The sequence below is a fragment of the Solanum dulcamara genome, chromosome 7 (assembly GCF_947179165.1).
Source record: "Solanum dulcamara chromosome 7, daSolDulc1.2, whole genome shotgun sequence".
Taxonomy (NCBI): Eukaryota; Viridiplantae; Streptophyta; class Magnoliopsida; order Solanales; family Solanaceae; genus Solanum; species Solanum dulcamara.
In genome coordinates, this window is record NC_077243.1 from 40,967,020 (window position 1) to 40,974,576 (window position 7,557).

Consider the following 7,557-nt stretch of genomic DNA (forward strand, 5'->3'; position numbering starts at 1 on the left):
TTCCGCCCATAACATTAGCTGTTGTGCTCTCGGCTGTGTTGTTAGATGTTTGACAAGTAAATTAGTTCTTTTTTTGTTTCTTTTGGTTAAAATCTTTTTGTAGGAACATGAAATAGAAAATTCTCCATAAAACGTGTGTGTTTTGCATATTTGGTGGATTAGCTGGCTTCCATACTGTAGAAACGGCAACAAGCCTTCTCTTGATTTAAGGGAAGAATCTTCCTTTAACGCTACTTTGCTTTTTTGCAGTTTTTCTCTTTGGTACATTTGAGAATGTTTGGATTGAATTTTTTTTCAAGTGCGAGTTAAAAGTTAAAAATTATAAATTAAAAATATTTAACTTTTGATTTTTGACTTTTTTTAGTATTTTTTTAGCATTAAAAAGTGATTTTACTTAAATTCTTTTAAAATTAAAAAAAAATTAAAAGCCAAATATCATTAAAAATTAGTCAAACCAAACCCCAGTTGTCCTTTTCATGCCTTTATTGCCTTTTCTTCTATTGTGGTGCACCATTGCTCCATGGAAAAAAAAAAAGTGAAAGGTCGTTTGATTCATGGATATATGATAACAATTTAGGATACTCGTACTTGGAATTCTGTATTTGATTGAATTTTTATTTTTAGTATATCTAATATTTATTTTTATATGCAATATAGATGGCGCCAACTGAAGTAATCCAAGTACCAGAGCCACAGGTAGGGATGTTCACGGTTTGGATGAAAATTAATTCAAATTGAAAAATTAAATCAAATCGATTTTATTTGAGTTTGGTTTGATTTGGTTTTACATTTTTAAAAATCAATAATATTTGATTTGATTTTGATTTTGGTTTTGTCAAAAAAAATTAAAAAAATAACGGAATCGAAAAATTAAATACATATATAATATAGGAAAAAGGGTCAAGAATACCCCTAACGTATTGAAAATGACTCAAAAATACTCTTCTTCCACCATTTGGTCCAAAAATACTCCTAATCTATTGAAAATGGCTCAAAAATGCATATTCTTCCACTTTTTGGTCTAAAAATACCTTCCATATTTGTTTTTGGCTAAACAAATGCCCCTCCTTCAATCTTTTGGTCTAAAAATACTCTCAAACCAAATTTAATTGAATTGATTTCTTTTATTAATTAGTTAGTTTTTTTATTTGTTTTAAAAGATTTTTTTTTATTTATTCAATTTTTTAATAGTAGCTCTCCTCAAAAGATTTAAGTCTAAAAAAATAAAATAAAAAATTTATTGTATAAATATGAAGAATAAAATTATTATTCTTATTATTAGAATAATGCAATAAAATTCTTAAAATTTAACTTTTAAAATTGTAAGTTTTTCTTCAATACTGATTTTCCTTCAATTTTTCCACATCTTTCAGCACTTATTACCGGTTGAAAAATTATTTTTCTTCTGCAATTTGATTCCTCCCTCTCCATACCCAATTTGGGAAACTGGGTTGTTTTCGAAATCGCTTTGAGTTTAACATTTGAATTGATTTGTGAGAGGGAAAGAGAGGGAAAGATTTAATTTTGGATTTTTAGAAAGAAAGATGTTTACATTCAAAGTTGGGTTAAATAAAAAAAAATAAGATGTTGTTTTACATTGGTCACGAGACTCCAAAGGTTTATCTTTTAGGTGTACGACCCCTTTTACATGAAATTTCTCTTTTTAGATGAGAAAATAGTGTCTTGTCTTGTCTTTTTATTCCTCTTTTGTTTACTTATAAAATTTTATTGTGTTATTTTAATAATATGAGTAAGAATTTTATTCCTCATTTTTACACAATAAATTTTGTTTTATTTTATGTTAGACTTAGATATATTGGAATTAGCTAATATTAAAAATTTGAATAAATAAAAAATAAATCTTTTAGAACAAATAAAAAAAACTAACTAATTAATAAAAGAATTCAATTCAATTAAATTTGGTTTAAGAGTAATTTTAGACCAAAGGATGAAAGGAGGGAGTATCTTTGAATCAAAAATAAAGGTGGGATATTTTTAGACCAAAAGGTGGAAGGAAAATATTTTTGAGCCATTTTCAATATGTTAAGGGTATTTTGGATCTAAAGGTGGAATATGAGTACTTTTGAATTATTTTCAATAGATTAGGGGTATTCTTGATCTTTTTTCCTATAGTATATTATTTTTTATGAACATTTAAATATCGTATAGATATTTTCAATATAATTTATTTATGAAAGCAAAAACGCCCAAATGCATATAAGTGTATATGACGTTCTTGGTGGGATTTGAAATATCACTGTACTCTCTTCCTCGTCTAAGCTAAAGTGGTGAATTTTGAAGCTTTATTTACAGTAAATTTAATAATCGAAAGTTCTGTAATGTTAGTCATTCTAACTATTTTCTTTTTGAATGAATTGTTGTTTTTCCTTTTAAATGAATTGTTTATTTTATTTGTGTGCATGGTTAATCGAACCAAATTGAACTGAAATCGAAAAAACCAAACCGACAAATGCATATTATATTTAGTTTGATTTGATTTTAACAATTTAAAAATCGATTAAATTGATTTGATTTTGCTTTTGACCAATAACCGATTTATGAACACCCATATCAGCAAGAGCGAGCGAAGCCGTGAGAATGGTTGCATGCATAGCTGCAACTAATTTCCAAAGTCCTCGAATGAATCCTCAAAATTCATTCGGAGTCATGCGAACACAAATCGGACATGCTACCCAATCAAAAACGATTTTTTTGACTACACAAAATCGACACAACAATCATCATGGGTCGTCTGATGAAATATTGACTAAAGTCAACACTTAAATTAAAAGTAACTAAAAACAAAGAAACAATCAAGCACCTCAATCAAAGAAACAACCTCGAGATCCGAATCAAAGTTCCTTCAAGATCGAAATCATCATTTTGGAGTTAAAGGTGCCGACGAAAACCTAATTTGTTATCAATAATGTTGATCGAAGTCAACCCTTTCAACACAAAAATCCAAACTAGAGAAAAATCACCCAAAACTTTCTCGAACACCTTAGGAACCAATCCACTTATCCCGCCAAGCCACAAACACAGCATGAAAGCTACAAGAAGGAAAAAAAAATAGTAAAAACAAACAAAAGCAAGCAAATGACCACGAGGATCATTACAAAGATTGGAATAAAAAAACATCAATAATCTCTCGTAATTACTCGGGATAGCAATTTGACATAACTGTCGTTATAGACTTCTTTTTTGTTTTGGGACTGAATATGACTCTAAAAAAATGTCGAACTCAAATATGAAATTTATCGCAAAAGCAAAAGTAGATTCAACAAAACACACATTGAAACAACAAAAACGTGGTTTAATAATATATTCAAATCTGAATACACAATTTAGGCTCTGATGCCATTAATGATTAATTAAAGAAACAAGAACAATGAATTATGTACCTTATGATCGTAGCGAAAATCGTTGAGCTTGCTACCAAACAAATTTGTCCTAAGGCAACATTAAACCACTAGGAAACAAAGTTATGATTCCACAAACTAAAAGTTGTGCGTGTTTTTCGTTTGAGAAGAAGAGATATTTGATTTTTTTTTTTGCTGTGAAAAACTTATTCTAGAAGAGATGCCCTTCTGCCCTTTTAATAGAACAGGAAAAGATATACCTGAGAATTTTTGTGGGATTTGAAAAAACTTAAGGATATTTTTTCTCCAATAACTTTTTTCAATTTATCTCTTCTAAATGAATTGGATCGGACAGTCTTCATGGGTGACCCACGACTCAAACTCAATATCTAACAAATTTAAATTTTGTAAGCCTCTTTGTAGTTAAGTTTATAGTATTATCTTTTGATATAATTGAATTATTGATAGAGAACTATAATGATATTTTGAGCATGATAGAGCTATGACTTTGTATAGATCTTTTCTAACATCAAGTTTTGCTTCTCCTAGAGTAAGATATTTATGAAGTAAAATTTCGAAACATCCCCCAAACTGTCCCTACAAGTAAACATACAGCTATTATCTCTGGTTGTTATGAGAAATCTAGCAAGTCCACTCCCACCGCTAAGATACTAAATAGAAATAGTTTATTTATACAAGTTGTTATCATCCTAGGGGCTTAAATTTACCTTCCAGTTTCATTTTCTCTTTTTCTTAGTTTTCACACATTTTTACTGGAAATGATGTATTTGTGCTATGCCGTGTTTTTGATAAGATTGGGGAACAGTAGGAGGCACCTTTTATTGAGGAGGAATGGGTTAACGATTTCACAGGAAGAAAATATTGATGAAGTTGAATATGGAAATGACATATATTTAGATGGCTATGACCTTGATTAGGTATTTCATCTTTTACTTTTTCTTGTCATTTGGTTTATTCATGAATTTTGCGTAGAGCCTCATTACTCTTTCTCTAAATCTCAAACTGCTAAAATTATAATGAAAACTATCAATGAAAGTGAGTGTTTAGGTGTGTATATGTATGTATATATATTAGATGAGGAAACTCGTGCTTTATGTTGGGTGTTTGTCCTCACTTTCCTAGTATAATTAGGTTTTTCTTTTCCTAAAACGAAAACACAATATCTCCATATTTGGTTAGTCTTTTTTCTCATAGGAAAAAATTTATGACTCTATAAATAGAGGCTTATTCCTTCTAATTTGGTAGCATTCACAATGTAGTCCTAAGGGCTTTGAGAGTTTTGTGTAGGAGGAGAAACGGTGAGACACAAGTATTACGTTAGCACTTGTGTGAACCTCTTTTTATTCCGAATGAATTGTGTACAGTTATTTCTCTCGGTTATTTGTACTCTCATATTTATAGTGGATTGCTTATCTCCTTTTGTGGATGTAGGTAGGTTGATCGAACCACATTAAATGTTTGTCTCTTTTGATATATTTCTCGTTTTTGTCTTCTTACTTATGGTCTTTCGAGGTTTGCGTTGCTAGTTTCCGCATGACACCTAATTATTTTCGTTTCTAACACTCTACACGGTCCAATGTGTTCAATCATTTTTTTAAATAAATTTATTTTTTTATAGAAGCAACAATCGTATTTTTAAGCAAAGTTTTGTTGATTTCTTTATTCTTATATAGAGGTCATATAGCTACAAATACTACAATTAAAATATTACCTCTAAAGTAACTAAATTAAATATTCATGAACCCAATTCTTCTTAGATAAGAAATGTACAATTTCCATCATAAAAATGAATCAAGATATACACCATTATTCTTATAACTAAATAATTCAATTCAATGAATAAAAAAAATAGGCAATACACTGCTTAAGAAACAAAGATCACTTGCACCTATACAATCAATACATGTATTTGATTGGCATGTGCATTTGGGCACACACCAACAATTTCACCTTTTGAATTAAACAATGACATAGATTTGTCTACAGTGCACATGAAAATTCATTCAGTTCTTCCGGACTCTTCAAAAAATGAGGAGGCCAACAACATATCTCGTGAAATTATAAAGTATGGAAAGGATAAAATGTAAGGAAATCTTACCACTAACTCATGGAACAACAAATTGTTTCATACTTTTGTAAGTATGAGTCTCTCACATCAAAGAGAATTTCCTGAGGCCTGCACAATTATATCTGTTGGTAACTTTAAAATTATGTAAAACAACATACGCTGGCATTATTCCGATTCAATTCAAATGACCCTACCGACATAATCTGTCACTATATAGTTGAATGCAGTTAATTGCTATACTTGCTATGATATTATAGAGATAAGGCCATGTTGGTCGAGCATCAAATTCAAATAGCAAGTATATGAAGCACGTGAATCCATGCATTAACTTTCATCATCATCTCAACTAAGAAAATACGACTCAACTAATTAAAATACAAAATCAAATTCGGAGAAGTAAAACAATTAGCTTCAAGTTGTAGAGCATCAAAGAAAAACTATTTAATTATTTTAGGTGTATTATCAAGAATCCTCGCTGCATCAATTGCTCATTTGATGGATTTTTTTTTATAGCATTTGGAAATTTTAGATTGAGTCTCTAAAATGTATCAAATGTTTCAATTATTGTTGCCCTTTAACATAATAATGACAAATTTCAATTAACTTGAAAAGTATGAACAAAGTTGATTGTTCTTTATCGTTGTGATTTGATTAGTCTTATCAACTGAACATTTGCAATGTTCTTGTTTTCATTTTTCATGCTACGTCTTAAACTTTTTTTCGATGATAAACTGATATAATTCCTACGACTTTTCTACTTCAACGTACCCCTCTTTCACGTTATTTGTGTCATGGGTTCCTGCATTCGTAAAAGTGAATCTATGTTAATTTCTCTCTTTTCCATCACCAATGAGATAATAATTTAAATATGAAATCATTTTTTTTTAAAACAGATAACATAAGACGAAATCATGTTTCATTGATATCCTCTCTATAGTCTCTAATTGTTGACTATTCAATCATCCAGCATAACTTTCTATACTTGTATAAGAAGACACATTAAATGATATTCTATACCATGTAATACACATAGACAAAGCAAGTAAACAATTTTTAAACTAAACTATGTTCAAAAAATTTTAATAGCTAATTCACCTTTGTGTATTGCCTAAATATGTGGAGTATTGGAGTGTTAAAGTAGTCTACACAATAAATCGAAGCAAGGTTATAATCTTTAGTTTTAAATATACTCGTGAGATCTAAAATTGGAGAAACAAAAGTCACAACGAAAAAGAACAATAAAGAAGTCAACAAAGAATCGATCTGTGAAGAAGGTTAAAGTACTTGTTGGCGTCAAGGCTTGGCCACATTATTACCGTCCTCTGTTGAGACCTTTTTCCTTCATTGGAAAAGATCGACACTATCAAAAACAACATCTAACACATGTTTTCACCATTTTTTCTAGAACTAAACTCTAAGTAGACCTGTCACACACTCCTTGCTGAAAACCTCCGTTATTTCTGTCAACTGTTTCCTCTTCTCTTGCATTAAATGTGCCAAAATTTCTTCCAAATAATCAATAGAAAAATAACGATTTACATTTATACAACACATATATCCACACCCATAGATATTATTAGGTAAGAATTTCAAAAGTCCAACCAACACTTATCAGAGTAAGCATGGATCTTGGAGAATGTAAGAGGGCCAGATGATATGACTGTGGAAGAACAGAAACAAAATAGATACTTTATACTGATCTAACCATCAAACAAATATTCTTAATCATTGCCAGTAAATCAGAGAAAAAAAGGCTCAACTTTTTTTGAATAAATTATTTTTATCTATGCTTTTTAGTTATTATGTTTCTTTTAGTTGCTGATAAACAGAGGTAGAAGAGGCTGTCAATTAATTTTTCTCTTATTCATATAGCCATCTGTTAGGAAATGATTCCAAGGAAGTTTGATTAACGTTAATTTTGGTATCTACATCAGTATCTTTCGTTCTATTCACATAAAAGTTCATCACTTTCAGTTATCCATTTTATCTATTCTTAGCAACAATCTGATACAATGATATCTTTGGTTAAGGTTAAAAATGTTGCTAGCTATCTATGCATTTCTCCTCAACTTGTAATGAATTTGAGATATGGCTTTCTAGCTAGATTTA